Here is a 21,341-nt window from a genome sequence, read left to right as displayed (position 1 = left end):
ACTTCAGGATGTTAGTGGCTCAGTTTGATGCTAGCGATACTAGAGCCACATATTAAAAAGAAGACCACCAGTTTCTGTGAGCTCAGTGTGCAAAGGTCTATATACAGTGCTTTGTGCTGCGAGGCGAAGTGGGTAAATTTGACAATCGCCATTCTGGATTTTGGCGTTCGCTTGTACGGTGGCTCAGATCTGTCAAAACGCCTCTCAAAATGCTTGATATGGTTGCGAAAAACTAAAAAAAAAAAACTTTTTAATAACGGACGAAAATTTCGGAGGCAGTGTGTAAACGTGATTGACATAACGTGAGGTCGTATTTATTTTTTAACGTGCGAAAATTTCAAACTCTGTGTGCAATGGCCTTTAGGACTAAAATTTTATACATACGGCCCCTGTATTAAGTTGTATAAGAATACTGCGTGTTCTTGTGTTCCCTGAAAATGGCAGATGTATTGATACTTGAAACCACAATCAGCAATGTAGTGATTAGCTGGCGGCAAAACAGCAACGTAAGACATCATATAATTCAAAAAGACACCTGACAAAAAACCTGACAAATTTCTGGACCTTTATAGGGAAACGGCCAAGTGAACAAAACTACATAAATGTTATAATAGATAAATGAAATGTGCACTCTTTTTTTATTTTTATTATAATTTTAACATGATACCCAATTATTTATATTCACAATTTCTTGTAGGCCTGTTTGTACAGGCTTTAAATTATTTCAATGTTGTAATTAGCAATTCATTTAATTTAATCTCTGAAGCAGATTTGTTACGCTACAGCATTTAAATTTCTTGAGTGTCAAGATATCTGCATCTCCTGCACTCCATCAAGCCTCTCCCATAATAGCTGTCATCACTCAAATGAATGCATGGCTCAGATATGCGTGTAAGACTCCAAAACAATTATAAAGTAATTATTTTATCACAAATAAATTATTTAAATGAGTAAAACTGGCTGTCTATAGCATTCATTTTTAAATTATTGTCCCTGGATCAGTAGGGTACTCTTGTAATAAAGTAGCGGTGGCTGGGACAGATTTTAAGTATAAATTATATAAATGGGTTACTCATTTCTGTTGGAATTGATCAGGGCTTGTTTCTGCTGATTGAACATCGTGAAATTGCATTTGTTAGTTCTTGGAATGTCGGAGGAGTGACATACTATAATCTGATGGTGGTCAATATTGGTCTGCATCTTTTGTTGCAGTGTGAGATTTGCTTTTACACAGTTTTAACAGTCACTGATTAACACGGGACAGATTTGGTACTGGCCATGTATAATTGGTTGGGTTCCCCCAACCAATGGGGTTAACTTAATGGTTGATGATAAGAGGCTTAGTGAACCAAATTTTTAATTGGTTGATAGCAAAAAAATAAATAAATAAATAAACCTCAAGGCTAAGTAGAGAAGTCATGCAGTCTCTGATGAACATTGTTAACATGGCTGCCATATATTTGTGATGCAAGCTAGGAAAACCCAACACATGGTGAAATTTGATCTTTTTTTTAGGTTTTGATATCATATGAAAGCTGAATGAAGCATATGAAGCCCTTTCCAAAACTGTTTTTATTTTGTCCATAGCTTGACCGTAACGAAAGTTATAGATATCTGAAGTTGGCTGAAAGCTATGATTTTCAGGAATGGAATTTTGAGAAAAACGGGTTTAAAGTGAGACGGGTTTCACTTTCACTTCACGGGTTTAACGAGAGCTGTCTGTAAGGAACGCTATACTGCATCATTACACAAACAGACTAACGTTACCCTGAAGAGGACTGTTTTCCATTGTTTATCATGGGTATAGTCTCTGAATTTTTGATCACCCCTTGTTTGTTTAGCACGAATAGTGTACCTCAAAAAAGCGAGCGCAGCACAACTGTTTGAGCACCTGTGCATATACAGACTGTCATCGGACTCCTCTTTAGTAACTTTATCATCCGATCCTTCATCTATGGATGTGAAATAGTCCATTATAACATTGCTTTAGGGCTCTGACAACGCCAAGATTGAACAGACTGAGACGAGCAAGATCGTTTAATTGAGCAGCTACTTCAGACTGCGTTGTTTTCTTGCGCTCCGTTATCTCACAATATAAAAATGTATAAATAAATAAACTTTGCATGCCGTAGTTTACACAGGACTGGCGGGAAATGTGCATTGATACACCTTTATTATACATGTTATGTGGTTTATTTTGATGTTTTTGTGGTGTAAAGAGAAAGCACCTCCGCAGCGCTTTCATAAGAGAAAGACGGTCTTTTCTGCTTGCTCCAATAAATCGCTATTTTTCTGCACTAAACAAGTGAATTTTGACAAGATATTATAGAATAATAATTTAATGAAAACCTAATTTTGACCAAAAAATTACATTCAACCTATTTTTCGAATTTCCTGAAAACATCCCATCCTACGGGTTTTCCCAGATTGCATCACATTTATTCATTCTTTTTTTTTTTGGTTAACTTGACAACTGTTTTAGGTGAATATTATGACACAAGTTTAGTATAAAACTTTGCTTACAAAAGAAATAATAGGTTAGCAATTGAATGTTACATCGGAAACATTTGGAGTCCTGCCAAATGAGAGAGGTGCATGAGCCCATAAATTTAAGCCATATGTCAGCTTTATTTTCTGTTTTGCGAAGTGTTAGGCTACTCATGTCCCACAGTCCACTGTACGTTCTACAGGGTTCTTCAACTTTTGCTGTCTTTTGGTGAGCATGTGATCCAGTTACAGATTAGTATTGGAATAGTAAAATGACTGAGATTAAAGCGAAGAATGTCAAGAATGATGGTATTAAAAGTCCCTAAAGAATCAAAGTGCTGGAGAATAAAGTGCAGTCCTATGCTCAGTACATCATCCACAGACCTATCTGGTCTATAACATAGGTGGGTAAAGAAGCCAAAAACTGTACTCGGGTAAAAGAAAAAGCATGAATAGTTTATGAATAGCTTTTTACAGATTGGATGATCAAGAATTCACATTGGTTATATCAGTAGCATGAGAAACAAAACGGTTGTTCAAACTGGGAATAAATTATACAGAGAAACACCGAAGCACTCCATGACTTCAGCCTAAAACTGTTATGCATTTTCACAAAAAATCTTGATTATAATTACTGAAGCTGTCTACACTGCACAGTTAATCTCTTTTCTGCAGTTTGTTGTTTATGCTGATGAGAGAATTAGCGAATCCATCAGAATTCAGTCAATGCCCGCACACTGAACAACTCTGGAGTTCTCAGCGGTTCCAAATCAAAATGCCTCTGTTTGGATATTGCATTCATAAGCCCAACAGAAACGTGTGTATGTGAGATTGGTTATAATGCTCAACACTGTTGACCGTGCTCAAAAACAATGCGATCAACACTTTTCATTCACTTTACACATTTCATGTGACAGTCGATCTAGCTTGCCACTGCAAAGTATTACTTAAATTAAATCGAGTGTATAGCCTTCCTGTGGAATAGTTCACAGACAGCACACACGGTGTTAGGTCAATATGGCCTAAGAAAAAAATCCCAGATTTTTTCACACAAAAATCCAATTTACAATTTAAACCGATTTTTTCTCCCTACTTAAAATCGATCTGCAGATTCAAAAAAATACAAGTTTAACATCTTGCTATTCAGTAGATAGGAGGTAATTCTAATAATGTGCAAACAAAACATTCAACAGCATTAAATCAGTGACTGTAGAGTTTTTTGGCGGGACGATGAATGATTTGCAGATCCTGCGCACCACTGACAAGCATCTGATCTTGTATAATATGTAGTAGTATGTACTGCCGCTCCATAGTATAAACAGAGTGCGTGCGATCGCAAATCTCAAAAGTGAAATTAAAAAGCGATCGTGCAGTCAAAAGCCGATTCAATGCCAGGCATAATAGCGGCTCCCTGATGCCCGCAATTTTATATAAAGTATGATTACTCAATGATAAAACTGCGATAGACAGTATTGAAATGTATATTTTCCTCCCATCTCGTATTTATTCCCTTTAAAGGTCCCATGAAATCAAAATTTAAGTTTTTTGAGTGTTAGTATCAATATGTTAGTCTTAAGGTTATATATAAGCCAGTGTGCTCCAAAATGGTGACAAAATTCGCATTTAGAAGAGATAAACATTCAAAGTTTGCAAATTCATCACTTCCGCCAAAACGGCTCAACGATTTTTTTTTTTGACACCACATCGTACTTCATCTTCTTATCAAACTTTCTGTCCAATCAAATGCTCTCTCCCCCTACATTGTGAATAGACGCTTAAGCCGCTGCTGAGATCTGTCACTTGTTCACAGTATTTCCTGTATGGCACGCCCCTCACTGCAGAACAAAGATCCAGGGAGCGGGGTTGGATCCACATCTAGGGGGTGGAGATGGTAGGTTTAGGGGTGGAGAAGGGTAGGTTTAGGGGTCGGAATGGGTGGGTTTAGGGATCAGGGGGTGGAGACGGGTAGCTTTAGGTAAATGTAAGGTGGGAGGAGTTGGATCTAGATCCAACCACGTCCCCTGGATCTTGTGTTCTGCAGTGAGGACCATCTTGGAACGTAGGCGATAGGAAACGATTCAGACAATGTAAATATGCTTTCGATTGGGGCAAATGAGGTCCGGTTTCGTGTTGTCACACCAACCACGACAGTCTAATCCGGACTTTGGCTCCGGTTCAGAGACGCGATCGCACGCAGCGGATCAAATGCGCCAGTCGGCATATATTAAACACTTTTAAAACTACACAGCCTCAGCATGATTATGATCACTATTTTGTTTTACTAAGAGTTTCATATTGAATCTAGGGGGTAGAGCTGCCACTAATGACTATTTTTATTTCGATTAATCTACCGACTAATTTATCGATTTAATCTAAACGATTAATTTCCCACAAAAAATCAACAATTTTACTTAAGAATATTTTATTAAACCAAATTAAATCTAAATTTCTATGAAATTCTTTTTTAAATAAAAAGTAAAGTGCAACATAGAGTGCAAGAATCAAGTGTCCATCTCATAGTCCAAATCACTGAAATCAAAGTTCAGTATTATAGTGTAAGAATGACAACATATCCACGTGTTCTAGTCTACTAATAATACAATTATAATCAAAAACACTTTTTAAAGGAGTATTTACCAGAATTTATTTAGGTGAAAAAATGTAAATGTGCAGTACAGGTGCATCTCAGAAAATTTGAATATAGTGAAAAAGATTTTTTTTTTTTTATTGTAACTTATTTAAAAAACAAACGTTCATCTATTCTAGATTCATTACATGTAAAGTAAACCATTTCAAAAGTTTTTTGTTTTAATTTTGATGATTAAAGCTTACAGCTCATGAAAGTCAAAAATCCAGTATCTCAAAATATTATAATTTTTCCTAAGATCAATCAAAAAAAGGATTTTCTAAACAGAAAAGTTCAAGTTCTTTAAAGTATGTTCATTTATGCACTTAATACTTGGTCTGGGCTTCTTTAGCTCAAATTCCAGCATCAGTGAGGGTGTGGCATGGAAGCGATCAGCCTGTGGCACTGCTGAGGCACTATTGAGCCTTCAGCTCGTCTGGATTGTTGGATCCATTGTTTCTCATCTTTCTCTTGAAAATATCTCATGGATTCCATATGGGTTTCAGGTCAGGCATGTTGGCTGGCCAATCAAGCACAGTGATATCATGGTCAGCAAACCACTTGGAAGTGGTTTTGGCACTGTGGGCAGGTGCAAAAGTCCTGCTGGAAAAGGAAATCAGCATCTCCATAAAGCTTGTCAACAGATGGAAGCATAAAGTGCTCAAAAATCTCCTGGTAGACTTTGGACTTGATAAAACACAATGGACCAACACCAGCAGACGTCACGGCACCCAAATCATTACTGCCTTCGGAAACTTCACACTGGACTTCAAGCAGCTTGGATTCTATGCCTTTCCAGTCTTCCTCCAGACTCCAGACCTTGATTTCCAAATGAAATGCAAAATTTACTTTTATCTGAAAAGAGAACTTTGGACCACTGAGCAACAGTCCAGTTATTTTTCTCTTTAGCCCAGGTAAGATGCTTCTGATGTTGTTTCTGTTTCAGAAGTGGCTTGGTAGCCCTTTTCCTGAAGATGTCAGAGCGTGATGACTTTTGATGCACCGACTCCAGCTTCAGTCCAGTCCTTGTGAAGCTCTCCCAAGTGTCTGAATCGGCTTTGGTTGATAGTATTCTCAAGCTTGCGGTCATCCCTGTTGCTTGTGCACATTTTCCTACCCAATTTCTTCATTCCGGTCAACTTTACATTTAATATGCTTTGATACAGCACTCTGTGAACAGCCACCCCTTTCAGTAATGACCTTCTGTCACTTACCCTCTTTGTGGAGGGTGTCAATGATTGTCTTCTGGACCATTGCCAAGTCAGCAGTCTTCCCCGTTATTGTGGTTTCAAAGAACAAGAGATACACTGAATTTATACTGTAGGGATGGTCATTTAATGAAGCTCAAATATAAATATTCTAATATTTTGAGATACTGGATTTTTTATTTTCATGAGCTGTAAGCTCTAATCATCTAAATTAAAACCAAAAAAACTTTTGAAATGTTTTACTTTACCATGTAATGAATCTAGAATATATGAAAGTTTCACTTTTTTTAAATGTTATAATAAAAAAATGAAATTTTTCACAATATTCAAATTTTTTGAGATGCACCTGTATTTCTGAAAAAATATATATATATATATATATATATATATTTATTTATTTATTTTTATATAAAATCAATTAATTGGAGATGTTTTTGATTATTAAAATGTAATGGAACCATTAAAATGGAATCCAGAAAATAATGGAAAACAGAATTTGGTTCAGATAAAACTGTAAAACTCAATTAATTAGACAGGCTTTTTGATTAATAAAATTTAATTTAACCATTAAAACGGAGTATAGAAAAATGAAAATATAAAAAACTGAATTTGAAAATAAAACTGATTTCATAGGGCCCTATAATTATAATGCATTTGTTTGTGGTAATAAAAAAGTGAACAATAGCTTTTAAAATGACTTAAACTACATATATAATAGCAATGATGCAATAATAATTAGTTAAAATAAAGTATCAAAAGCAAGAAATCATATAGTTTTATTGAACAAAACTGTTCAAATACATAATGTATTATAAACAATAAAGCTAATGTACATTACGCATAACAACAAAGGCCTGCAGGGGCGCCAACGGCCCGACGATAGTTTTTACACATTACTGCACAATCTAATCCTTGTTTAAATATTGACCAATCACCATTTAATTCAAATGTCCACTTAATCATTAATATTTGGCCATTTTCTTAGGACAGAAATGCTATAGCCACTGTAATTAAATGAATATGTGGACATCAAAACGTCTAAAATCAGAGTGAGGGTTTGAGCTTTTCTTTTAAAAATCGCGATGTGTTCTCCTGTGTTTGTTTAGATTTATAAATTATTTACCTTACAAATCTGATGAAATGGCACACCTTGCGTTCCCAGATGAACGTTATAATAAACCCAAACTCACAACAACATGCAGAGATGGAGTTTGAGACGCTCCACACACATGTAAATGATAACAGTTTCTGCGGAACTACTGTGAACTGAGCCGCTGTGAGACGCACAAGCTTAATCTACACGCATGTAAATAATTAAAGCGCGTATACTGTGTTCGCATATAATTATTTAATTAAATCATAGCGTTTGTGAATTCACAATTATGCTTAATTATGATTTTTAAATGGGTTTAACATATCATGCAGCCTTGGAAAACAGTCTAATAATGTGCTTTATGGATTCTCATCAGTGATATGCGCCACTTTCGGTATTTTGCCGGTTAATCGACGCAAGCAAAATTAAGTCTGATTTTTAAAAATCGACTAGTCGACTAAAATCGACGAATCGTGACAGCCCTCCTAGGGGGGTAGTCTATTAGACTATGGCTGTCAAATGCGGCTTTACCGAGCTCAATACAGCTCTGGCCCGAGCAGATATAAACAAAACGCTATTGGCTATTTTAAAAAGGGGGTGGGGCTTTTCGATATGTCCTGCCCTGTCTTCTTGTTTCAGTTGAAATTATGTCACCACATAGAATAACACTGCGTGTTTCAAAGCACTTGGACCTTTAAGGAGTTCCGCAGTACACATCATTTTCTTTCCATACACGATATTGGGATGCGGCGGATTGCGGGGGGAGGATCGCGATGCCGGCTTAACATTGTGATGTCTATCAGCCATCGGCGATGGACGGTAGCATCGTCTGTCGGCCCAACCCTATATGGCAAACGCGTAGGGGGAGGGCTGAGCCCATTCAGAACTACGGGAGCCCAGAGGGGAGCGTCAGCGGATGTTAAAGAGAAAACCGATTTTCATTCAAACAAGTTGATGTAAACTACACATTCGAGTTAATCGATAAAATCGATTGTACCTACACAGTGTTCAACTAATAAAGATCCTCATCACAGACCAACAGTAGAATTTGCAGATTTAGCTTCAATTGCCTGTAGGTCTTTGTTCTCCGTGTTCTTAAATTGTGCATTTCTTAACATGAATTGTATAAAAATTAAGTAACGAGAGGAACATTGTCCAGTGTAGTGAAGTAAAAGTACAGTTTTTTCTTTAGAAATGTACTCAAATAAAAGTGCCCATATTTAAATCTACTCTTAAAAGTACAAATGTTCCAAAATTTCCAAAAAAGTAAATGTACTTCGTTACTACCCACCTCTGGTCTATAGGCAAACTGGAAGGGAACCAGCAGCCAGCCTGTAATGACTTTCAGGTATGGTAAACCATCCTCCTAAAGAATTTTTGTAACTAACGAGGCAACTTGTCTGTAAATGTTTAGCCCTGAGATGCAAACTTTTTTGGGAACCGGGATTGTAGTGAATTGCTTAAAGCATGACGGGACCTTGCTCAGTTCCAGTGATCTAGTAAGTATGTAGTAAAGATGGGAGCTTGTCTGCACAGCATTTCGGGCAAGAGGGGGACACCTGGTAAAGACCAGGGGCCTTACCAGGCCCTTAACGTCTTTATTGCAGAAAGAAGAATTAAATGGAGGCAGAGGGAAAAATGTTATAGGCTAGCTGATAGCCTTCTAAAACCTGCAGTAGAATATATTTGGTGTGATCCGAGTTGGGAGGTGGCGTTTTGTAATTGGTCAGACTTTGTAGGTCTATCTACGCCGACCCAGGGTCATTGGCTATAAATGTGTTTTCAGCTTCTCAAGAGTAGAGCCTTTTGGGAGTCCTGATTGCCATTAGTGTGTTTTTGGTTTTGTTGTACAGTGTCCTTGTTCCCTGTAAACTGCCTTGTTATCCTTCAATTTTTAATATTTCCTGCAAATGGTGGTGGGAATGCATACATCATCAAAAAAACTTGTATATGCTGACCTGCCAACACTGACATCTCTAAACTATGCAAAAAGCTAGCGAATCCTTTGTTTTCATTTGCCCTTACTACTAGGGCTAAACGATTTTGGAAAATAATCTAATTGCGAATTTTTTTACCAATATTGCGATTGTGATTTAATATGCAATTATTTTTTTAAAGCTTTTTATATTCTTTATTGTCAACAAAGACAAGTAATAAATCATTGTATAGTTTGCAGTTTTGAGCACGTTACTTTAAAAAAGTAATTAGTTATATTACTAGTTACTTCTCACAAACAGTAACTGAGTTACATCATTATAAAATAAACTAATTACCAGGGAAAGTAACTGTAACAATTTTATAAGCTCAAAAGGGAATTGACACGCATTATAGCATTGATAAACTTTCTACTGCTCGTAGTAAGGTGCATTCAAGCTATAGTCTATCTGATTTGATCAGAAACTGCATGTGTAAGACGTTAATAAAATTATGAGACAAACACACAAGTTTGATACTGAGTCTGCTTGCAAATAGTGTTTAAACGATTGCCACCGTTCTCCACCATTTATGTAACAATTTTATAAACTCAAAAGGGAATTGTATATAAATAATTATGATTAATTATGATTAATTTACAATTATTTATATCGGCTGAGAGTAATAACTGTCGCAGAATTAAATTGCCATCAACTGATCTGTCCGTCCAGCGAACATTCAGTGTAAGTTCGTATCAACTCTAAGAAAAGGTATTTCCTTGGCCACAGAAAATACTTTCCTATTAATGCATTAGAGCATTGTAGCAAGGGTCAAAATCGTAAAGGGACATTAATTTGCAAGGCAGAACCAGAAACTCATGTAATTTGTGCACACAACTTTCATTAACTAAACACTAACGCAAACTAGTCTAACAAGCAAGCAAACAAACAAACATGCATGCGTACAATCACTCATACATTGGGAAAGGCTAAATGATAGTTGATGGATGTAGCCATCAGGAAAACCAGAGAATGCAGTTATGGAGAAAGTCATTTAACCACCTGAGTAAAACCATCAGTGCCATTCATAATGGGGTCTATAACTTATACTAAACCTCTGTTTCGTTTAGTTAAATGTTATACTTGCACTGCCTTTGGTCGGGTCGAGTGTCCGGAATGCAGTCTCAGATGAAAGTCTTAATGGTTTCAAAGTTTTGGACTCCCGATCACGTTCTTCCGGGTTGAAGAGTGATGAATTCCAAAAATGTTCTCAGGTAGTAATGTTCTTCCAAGTTTTGAATGGAAAAGAGCTAAGAAAGAGATCATTCTGAGGTCCAAGGAGCTTGGTTGAATGGAAAGGCCGAAAGAAAGGCCTGGCACAAAAACTTAAGAGGGTCAGAAAATGTTCTAGCTCACATCCTCTAAGGATCTAACAAAACCGCAGACTGCTTGGGCATCTCTGAAGTGGGAGCTTTATCTGCTATAGAGGTCACACCTCTGGGGAGTCAAATACCCAATAGAGTCCTGGATTTTTGGAGGGAAAGTTTTATGACCCTTTGTCTCTGAACATAGTAATTTGCATAGGTAATTCAGCTGGGTTAATGCACAAACTTCTAAAGATTCTTAGGACACTAATATGTTGCATAGGTATCAACATGTAATATTCACTCTCAATTAGATCATCCGAAGACGAACCGATAGAGACTAAACATGATGCAGCTAAAGTGATATTAATTAGTGATCTATCATAAGCATGCAGAAAACAGTGTATAACACACAAAAACATATACAAGAACAGTAATGATATACACAATGACCTAAAGATATGTGTGTTCATTCAAAGAAAGGGTTTTCTATTATTTAAGCAGAGAAGAGTCCATTTTTATGGTGTAATGTGTCTTCCCTAAGAGGAAGTGTTGCTCTACCCGCATTCCATTGAGCAATAAAACAGGTCTTATCAGATGGGTTGCCATGGAACCAGAGGCCTGGAGTCATTGACAGACACATCAGCACCAGTATGTGTATTGGGTGGGGGGTCTGTGACCATTTGTTAATCTAATAACTAATTGATTTGTTAAATCAAAATCAAAATTGTGTGTCTGATTGGTCAAAATGCTACATAAATCCCCCCTTTCGAACGTTGTTGTCCATCCAATAGACAACAGCGAGCGATGTTAAAGATGCAGAACAATCAAACGCACCTGCCACCCACGGCTGGGAGACAGTGGTGGCTCTCTGGCTGTTGGTTGTCTCCAGGAGTGGTTGTGGTGCCGTGGCGTATGCTGTCAGGTGGCGTATGCTGTGGGGATACAGGCTGTAGCAATGTGCGGGTCCTCGAGCTTGTGCAGCAGGTGTCGAGGCAGTGTCACCTGTCGTTCTAAAGTGAGTTGGTCCGGGTCAGATGGTTGTTGATGTTAGCCAGTGGGCTATCTGTGGTACCCGTGGTGTGGAACAACCAGGTTAGACTCTCACTGGTGACAGTGCAGGTGGTTCCAGGGGTCACAAGGAATTTTAATGGAGATTTTGTAATGTGGAAAGTGTTTCAGACTGACCTAATGGTGATGGCAGGAGGGCAGCAGGTGGTTGTTAGACCTCTGTTCTGCTGGAACATCACCAGAAGTCTGATGTTTGTGTGTCGCTTTGCTCTTGTGGCGGCACCAACTTGAGCTTGCTTGAGTTGTTTTGGTAGAGGTTTCGCTCTTGAGCATGTGAGTCCATTGCTCCATCCAACGTTGTCTGGCTGCTTCTGGGGTGTCAACTGGTTTTTAAGGGATGCTCCTCCCTTGGAGGGGTCTGATGATGCGTTGCATCAGGCAAAGAGTTAGAGGTTTGTCCTTTGCAGTATTCCTCAGTTGAGTTTTGTTTAAGGAGCTCTTCTGCTAGTTTCAGCATCTCCTGAAACTCAGAATTAGGCGTGTCCAGCTGTCCTTGTGCAACATCCGTTTGGCACCTGTGTGAAGGGTGTGAAGGAGGATGTTGTGGGAGACTGTCGCTGGACATGCCGTGGTTTTCACAGAATGTGGGTGGCCTTTTCCATGGTTTCTGCCAGTGGTGGCGATGCTGATGAGTGGCTCCGCTTTTCTTGGCTCTAATTCCTTTTCAGGTGGTCTTCCAGAGCATTTATTTTAAAGTCTTTGTTTTAAGGTCAATTTGGCTTTCTCTAGTAGCTGTTCTGCAGACTGTAGAATTCTTCTCATGTCTTTCTGGGAAGCCTTTAGTTCTTCTCGTTCACGTTAAGCAACTGCAAGGGCTTCTTGGAGCTATCCAGATTTTTTCTTTGTTTCCTGCTCCACTCCGTCTGGTACCTTGACTTTATCCTGGGTTTTCACTTGGAGCTTGTCTGTGCAGCATGAGATGTGCAATAGCTCTCTCAGGAACTCAGTGGCCTGGTGCCTGAAATCATCTTGGACTTTCACTGCCAGCCTGTCTATGCGGCTTTGGGCCTGTGTCAGCTCCTTCTGACGATGGGTGCTGTGCTCGTCATTTAGTGTCAGCTGGGCTGTGAAGGCATAGGGTCTTGTTTAGCTCCCCGTTGTGGTGATTCTGGCTTGAGTCGTGTGTCAGGAGTCTCTTCCGAATCATGACTATTACTCAGAATATTAAAAGTTCAGTGGTCTTATGGGTGAGAACTATCTGTAATGCCGCTTAGCCAGGTGTTCACATCTCCTCCTTGGGTAGCGGGGTTTGCAGTCTGTGACATGCTGGCAGACCGGAAAGTGAGGACTGACACAGATCTGTATGGTGTTATAGGCCCATATGTGATGAAACAGCTAAGTGTCATTTCAGTGATTGCAAACCCAGAGTGAAGTGTGTTGTAGTGGGGCTTTGTGGTTCAGGTTTGCTGTTCGGAATTGACAGCAACCTGACATGCTCTAACATATTCCGCCACATCTTGCTGTATGCCAGCTCCGTATGTTACTTGTTTTAGTGTCTTATAAGTGTCTCTGGTACTGTGGTGTCCAGCACATGGTGTGTTGTGGGCATACATTTACCTGACCCCCCTTAGTCACTGTGGCACCACAAGCTTTGGCGCAGTGTGGTCATCAGGGACATATTATAGAATGTTGTTCATTACACACAGCATGTGTTTGCTGTCATGCAGCAGTTTGAGGGCTGGAGCAGCAGCCAGTTGAGCCGATGTGATAGGGTGGTTGGAGGGGTCAGGGAGGTGGCCAAGAATAAGTGTCCTTGATTAGTCAGAGGTTTGTTTAGGCAATGCCATCCATGGATAGTCATTAGGTTAGCGCCAGGGCTGCGAGGTGGGTACCCTGGAAGTAAAAGTTGGTCTCCTGTTGGTTACGGCTGCCATGTCATGGGTGGGTGGGTGGGTCTTAGTTGAGACCATAGCTCTCCACGCAATGCACTTGTGATGTTGTTGCATGTCTGAGACAGGTGTTGGTGCTTGACTGGCTTGTCCTAGCCAAGGAGGTGGCGTGTGGGGCTGAGCTTGGCATCATTTGAGTCTGTGTAAATGAGGAGTTCTCTGATGCAGTTCTTGTGAGCCGATACGATTTAAAGGGTGATCAGGATGGCTGTCACTTGTACTGTGATGACTGGGAGTCCAGTTTGAGGTGTTGCTGTGGGAGAGGTTTGCTGTTAACCCACAAAACACCTGCTCTGGGCACACTGTGCCTCACTATTGCATCCTTAAAATGCCATTGACCGTGTGGCTTTGGGTGTGGTGGTCCTCTGTATGGATGCTTTGGCTGTTGAGGGTCATTACAGGTTGGTGGCACATCTCTGTGATCACTTTCCATGTTCCACTGTAACTGGAGACTCGCTGGATGGTTCGTGAAATGCAGAGCAGGGCTCTTTTGTCATCTGAGTAGTTAGTGCTCCGGTGGGAGCATTGTTCTGCTGAAGTGGGCAACCTACCCTTTAGTTCTGGCCATGTTGTTGGTGTAGACCAGGACTAAGGCAGTAATTGGTGAATCCAGCTGTCAGATGAAACTCCTCGAGATGAGTGTAAATCAGGCATGGTGTAGAGTGCAGATGCCATTTGAGTTTGATGATGCAATGTGGTCTTGAATGAGTCCACATACTTGACATTAGCTCTGCATCGTTCCCTCTTGTGAAGAGCAGCTTTGGCACTTGGCCGTTGTCGGCAGGTGCAGGATGTCTCTTAGAAAAGGGGGTGTGGCTCAGAGTGGGGCCAGGTTCCTTCACTTCCTTTGAAGGTGTGTGGATGAGGGTTTGGTTGACGCTGTCTGAGTGTCACACTGTCTGAGTGTCACATTGTCGCTGTCCGTTCCCCTTTTGTGTATGCTGGTACTGCAGTCTCATATTTTTACCAGAGTAAACGTCTGGCGTGGTCTGGCCGGAGGTTCTTGCACTTTACAGGCCTTCCCCCAGGGGGCTGCAAGGTTTGCGAAGGCCGGTCTGGTGTGTGCTCGGTGAGTGCCTTGAAGCATGTGAGAGTTCAGGTCATGTCCTCATGGCTGGCTGTGAGATTTTCCCGTGACCTCGGTGACCTGACAGTCTGTCTGGGTGACCTGTCTGGCTGGAGTGGCAGGAATTCTCGCACTTCAGCCTGGGGTTTCGGCTGTCTCAATTTCAGCAAAGTGTCAGTGTGACCCAGCGGCTCTTTATCACTGAGAAGGTGGTATGCATGTATTGCTGCATGTTCAGTGCATACCTTTGGGCCTTAAGTGTTCAGTTCTGTTTCTGAGCATCAGCTTGGGGTCTGCCAAAAAGTTGAAAGTGACATAAAAGTTGGATTTACTCCAGTGTCACCAGATCTCTAAGTCTCGCCTTGTCTTCCAACATGCTGTTTCCTCAGGATCTCTGTTGCTGGCCCATGTGCTCTCTGGAGTCAGTTCTGGGTACTGTGCAGAGATAGGCAGGATTTTAACAGTCTCTATGGAGGCAGCGCTGTGTTCTCTGTAGGCCATATGGGCTGAGTTCCGCAGATGTCAGCTGGTAATTGTGCAGGGGAAGGCCGTGGCACTTGGGTGGTGACTCACAATGCGATGCGGATTTCGGGAGGAGGGAAGGTTCTGGAGTTGAAGCCTTCCTCCCTTGTGGCCTGTTCTGTCGTATGTGACAGTCGTATTGTCTCTGGCCAGCTTGTTGGGGTCTGTAGGCCACTTGGTGTGTGTGTCTGCAGTGATCCTCTGGAAGGGTCCCTGCCCCCCCTGTGATTGCTGGCTGGGGAAGTGTGAACAGTGGGCTCTCGCCCCCCCTTCGCAGGTTTGGACTCTTGGCTGGGGGCCCGGCCCGGCTTGTCAGGGGAAATTCTGTGTTGTGTTTTCCCTTTCTGTTGAAGGGCCTTGCATTGTGGCAATGCTGGGTGCCTTCTGGTGCCTGTTTTGGGTTCTGGGTTGTGCAGTTCAGAATCAGTGGGGTCTTACAAACACCTTAGGTAGAGGCCTTGTGCTTGTTAAAGGCCTTTTGTGTCAGGTCACGCAGTCGTTGAATAGGCATTGTGGGGCAGGCCATAATGCCTATATGGTGACTTACAATGGGGTGGAGGTTTCGGAGGAAAAGGCTCTTAAAGCTAGTGTCTTCCTCCATCCCAGGTTCACTGCGAGCTCCAAAGTAAGCTCGTCGGAGTCTGAGGTAGTAAGCATGGGGAGTTTCATGACAGCCCTGTTCAATGGCTAGGGCAGTGATCAGTCCGTGTTCAGACTCTGGCTCTGAGAATTCCTTTATGATAGCTTGTTTAAGCTGCTGGTAGTCCGATTGGATATGTCCTGGCTGTCGAGCCAGGAAGCGTCGCACTTCTGGGCTACAGGTGATCCAGAGTAGATAGAGTCTATCTTAGTGTTTCACACTGGTCCACGACTGCAGATAAAAGTCAGTCTCTCTTAAGTAAGCTTGGACATCATATTCTTCTGCAAGTTCTGGTTTGAATGCAGGGATGTTTCTGGCCATTCGGTTGAGGTCTTTGAGTGTCACTCCATGTGCCATTTCAGCGCTCGTCTGAATAAACCCCTTTCTTTCTGCAGCTGGAGAGGTTTTCAGGAGGCTGACTTGTGAAATGTCAAACAGATGGCTTTGGCCCCCCCCCTTCATATCTGTGTACAGGAGTGAGGGGATTTGCACTGCTGGCTGTGTGACGCGAAGCAGGGTGCCTTTCACTTGAGTCCATGCACAGGACTGTTTCAGTTCTCTCTGAACCATGTCAAGCTCCTCGTTAATGTTGCAGAATTGCTGAGTCAAAGTTTGGACTTCAGCTCTGGCTGCATGCAGATGGCGTTCTAAGGCCTTAGTTCTGGTGTCTCTCTCGTTAAGTTCCACACACGCTGTTTTTAACAGTGTCTTTGTGTGAAACAATTCTCTTTCCAGGTCCTGTCTGGTGGCTTTTTCACGCTGCGCTTGCTGTGCAGCAGCTGTTAGAGCCTCCTGAAGACTGATGATTTCCTTCTGTTGCGCCATTCTGTAAGGTTCTTTGCATCCGTTCTGTGCCATTTCTCGCTGAGCGGGTCTCAGTTCCCTGTAGAACTCTGTGGCTTGCAGGTTCAGTTCATTTACCTCCTGTCTCAGGCCCTTGAAGGTGCGGGGGCAAGGAGATGCTGATGCTAGTCAGCTCCTGGTGGTTCAGACTGGGTGTCAGGTGTCCACTTGTGTCGCAGTCTCGCTGTTCCTTTCTCTGCCATTGCAGGTCAATGGCTGCTTTGGGCTGGAGGAGTGCTCTGCCGGGTTTCAGGTGGTCCTGGTGAGCTGGCAGGGCTGGATGTCTGTGGAATGTCTGAGACACACTGGCACACTTGGGGGAACACCAGAGAGTGAGAGGCAGAAGGCAAGTGCAAGTACGTACAGAGGCGTTAGGCTATCTGTATGATGAGTGGCACTATAAGCCGTGTAAGGTGTGAATAGCTGGTGAGGGGCAGCTAGTGAGGTAGGGTGCTAAGAGCACAAGTAGAGGTTTTGAGTAACTTTGTTGACGGGGCTGTAAGCAGGGGTCAGCTGATGACTATACGTGTGGTCAAACTATTACTCAAGGCACTGATGGTTCACAGGTTTGGTCACTATGAAGGTATCAAATAAACAAAACTGAAATAAAATCAGGAAGTTAAATCAAAAAGGAAAAGGAAGAAAGAGGATTTTACCTATTTAGTTCTGCTAGGAGATATGGCTAAGCAGGTGTCACTTATGGGTGATGCTGCAATAGACTCATAAACCTAGGGTTACATTGTTAGCTAAGCTAGCAGGGGACACCCCAAATACCTCAAAGTCAAAAAGAAAAAGAAACAATGGGAAGTGTTTCTAGTTCAATCTGGGGCCTACATTGTGTTGAACAGTAACTGCACTTCAATGTACTAGGCCTGTCACTGAGGAGTGAGGAGGGGCAGAGAGGAAACAGGGATTAGGTTACTAATAACCTGTACAACTCATTAAGGAAGCAACAGTTGCTAGAACTACTGTAATCCTATTCAAAGAGGGAAGATGGTGATGGTAAAATGACTAAAATAAGGTAAAGGTAAAATGAAAATGTCCTAATAGCTTTAGGAAACTAAAAGGAATTTAAAAATTTGAATAAAATAAACAAATTGATTTAATTAAAAACAACTTAGCTGAATTGGAACATTCAAGCTAAACAAGGGTAACTAAATTAAATAAAATCAAAGACAGGTATAATAAAGTCAAAATAAAAATAACACAAATAGAACCAACATATGTGAGGAGGGGCCAACTAGAATCTCATCAGAAGGTGATAGGTCAAACAGGAAATGAAACCAAGAGTGAGGGACAGAGAGAGAGAGAGAGACAGAGAGGGAGGAGTGGTTCAGACGCTACACTTTACACTCACACAGTGTCAGTTAGTCGGATGCTAATAGTTGAGGTAAAGGGCTTAGTTAGCTTATATGCCTGCTCGGCTGCTAAAGAGTTATCTTTGGCTACACTCAGTTGCTTGTTTACACAAGGGTCTGTGACGTGTGTGCTGTTATCAGATTGAACCGGAAGAGGCTGCTCTCCACTCCCGGGGTCATACGTTGCTAAGAGACCGATGCGAGTTTACAACACGCTCAAGTGGAGCAGAACTTGCACCGCTGTAAGCATGCATGGGCACTCACACGCAATCAGTTATGACGCATCGAAAACAACTTTTTTTTACTAGTTAGCTAGGCTAGAATTACACCATTAATTCGCTATTCAATTGCATTACTTCAGTGACTTCAATGATATGCGAAAGTTACAAAAAGGCCTTAACTCTGGGAGATGAGGAACATCGCTCAAATCACCATTTAACTAAATATACTGTAGCAAGATTTCTTCGTTTCCCAGTTTTAATATCACTACAAGTGGGATTGCTTCGCCACGCAGATTAATTTGTGCTGCTAATCTGAGATTTGTTAATCAGAGAAGATTTACACATTTAAAGATGAAATGGGGATTTCTTCGCCCAAAATCAGATTAATTTAGTCTGGTACCATCTATACGGGCTGCTACTCTGAGATTTCTTCGTCAGAGAAGACTTACACTCTACTAACAACAGAATTTAGGATTTCTTCGCTAATATCAGGTTAGTTCCTTATCGTACGATTTAAACACGCATTATAGCATTGATAAACTTTCTACTGCTCGTAGTAAGGTGCATTCAAGCTATAGTCTATCTGATTTGATCAGAAACTGCATGTGTAAGACGTTAATAAAATTATGAGACAAACACACAAGTTTGATACTGAGTCTGCTTGCAAATAGTGTTTAAACGATTGCCACCGTTCTCCACCATTTATGTAACAATTTTATAAACTCAAAAGGGAATTGTATATAAATAATTATGATTAATTATGATTAATTTACAATTATTTATATCGGCTTGTTATATTAATTATTTATATCGGCTTGTTGTATTATTAATTATATTAAATTGCCATCAACTGATCTATCCGTCCAGCGAACATTCAGTGTAAGTTCGTATCAACTCTAAGAAAAGGTATTTCCTTGGCCACAGAAAATACTTTCCTATTAATGCATTAGAGCAGGGGTGTCAAACTCAGTTCCTGGAGGGCCGTAGCCCTGCACAGTTTAGCTCCAAACCCAATTAAACACACCTGATCCAGCTAATCAAGTCATTAAGGCTTATTTGAAAACTACATGGTATGTGAGTTGGAGCAGGGTTGGAACTAAACTCTGCAGGGATGCGGCCCTCCAGGAACTGAGTTTGCCACCCCTGCATTAGTGCATTGTAGCAAGGGTCAAAATCGTAAAGGGACATTAATTTACAAGGCAGAACCAGAAACTCATGTAATTTGTGCACACAACTTTTATTAACTAAACACTAACGCAAACTAGTCTAACAAACAAGCAAACAAACAAACATACATACGTACACTCACTCATACATTGGGAAAGGCTAAATTATAGTTGATGGATGTAGCCATCAGGAAAACCAGAGAATGCAGTTATGGAGAAAGTCATTTAACCACCTGAGTAAAACCATCAGTGCCATTCATAATGGGGTCTATAACTTATACTAAACCTCTGTTTCGTTTAGTTAAATGTTATACTTGCACTGCCTTTGGTCGGGTCGAGTGTCCGGAATGCAGTCTCAGATGAAAATCTTAATGGTTTCAAAGTTTTGGACTCCCGATCACGTTCTTCCGGGTTGAAGAGTGATGAATTCCAAAAATGTTCTCAGGTAGAAATGTTCTTCCAAGTTTTGAATGGAAAAGAGCTAAGAAAGAGATCATTCTGAGGTCCAAGGAGCTTGGTTGAATGGAAAGGCTGAAAGAAAGGCCTGGCACAAAAACTTAAGAGGGTCAGAAAATGTTCTAGCTCACATCCTCTAAGGATCTAACAAAACCGCAGACTGCTTGGGCATCTCTGAAGTGGGAGCTTTATCTGCTATAGAGGTCACACCTCTGGGGAGTCAAATACCCAATAGAGTCCTGGATTTTTGGAGGGAAAGTTTTATGACCCTTTGTCTCTGAACATAGTAATTTGCATAGGTAATTCAGCTGGGTTAATGCACAAACTTCTAAAGATTCTTAGGACACTAATATGTTGCATAGGTATCAACATGTAATATTCACTCTCAATTAGATCATCCGAAGACGAACCGATAGAGACTAAACATGATGCAGCTAAAGTGATATTAATTAGTGATCTATCATAAGCATGCAGAAAACAGTGTATAACACACAAAAACATATACAAGAACAGTAATGATATACACAATGACCTAAAGATATGTGTGTTCATTCAAAGAAAGGATTTTCTATTAATTAAGTAGAGAAGAGTCCATTTTTATGGTGTAATGTGTCTTCCCTAAGAGGAAGTGTTGCTCTGCCCGCATTCCATTGAGCAATAAAACAGGTCTTATCAGATGGGTTGCCATGGAACCAGAGGCCTGGAGTCATTGACAGACACACCAGCACCAGTATGTGTATTGGGTGGGGGTTCTGTGACCATTTGTTAATCTAATAACTAATTGATTTGTTAAATCAAAATCAAAATTGTGTGTCTGATTGGTCAAAATGCTACATAACTATTGTTGCTTTTTTTTTTTTTTAATGTTCAAATATGTCAAATAACTTGGACGCCCCCAATTTTAAATATGTTAAATGAATGAAATGGTCACTAAATAGAATAAATTATTATTATAAAACATTGTGCAATAATCTACACTATTTTAATGTTTCTGTGGGACAATGTGAGAGACACCTATCAAATTCAATTGATTATTGTAAATATTAGCAACCCTCTACTTGGCAATAGAATCTCCATTGGCTTGTAATTTTTTTTTGTTTACTCACCAGACTAATATTAATTATCTGATATGCTAATATATATATATATATATATATAAAAATGGAAAATGGCACATTGTTTTTTAAATATCTCACTTAGCATCAGTCAGTCAAACATTATATGATATTATGATAATTTAGCATTAAATGATGATAGAACTTACGTAATTAGAATAACCATGCATGAATGCATATTTGTCATGTTGACTGAACTTAGGTCTGGTGGTGGTGCTTAAGATATTAATAATTAATAAATTAATGAATGGTCCAGTGACTCACTCATAAAGGCAGTCACTTGTTGCCATCTACTGGCATAAT

General features: G+C 40.5%; 1 protein-coding gene across 1 annotated transcript in view; it reads left to right on the top strand.

Moving 5' to 3' along the window:
* LOC306855111 (protein timeless homolog) overlaps positions 1-21,341 on the top strand; it is a gene marked incomplete at both ends in the record, with an annotated part of 70,218 nt that overhangs the window by 34,785 nt on the left and 14,092 nt on the right. The gene's annotated exons all lie outside the window — the stretch shown is intronic.

This window comes from Barbus barbus, assembly GCF_936440315.1.
Source record: "Barbus barbus genome assembly, chromosome: 35".
NCBI classification, from domain to species: domain Eukaryota; kingdom Metazoa; phylum Chordata; class Actinopteri; order Cypriniformes; family Cyprinidae; genus Barbus; species Barbus barbus.
Note: the sequence above shows the minus strand (reverse complement) of the source record. Positions and strands in the feature narration are given on the sequence as shown.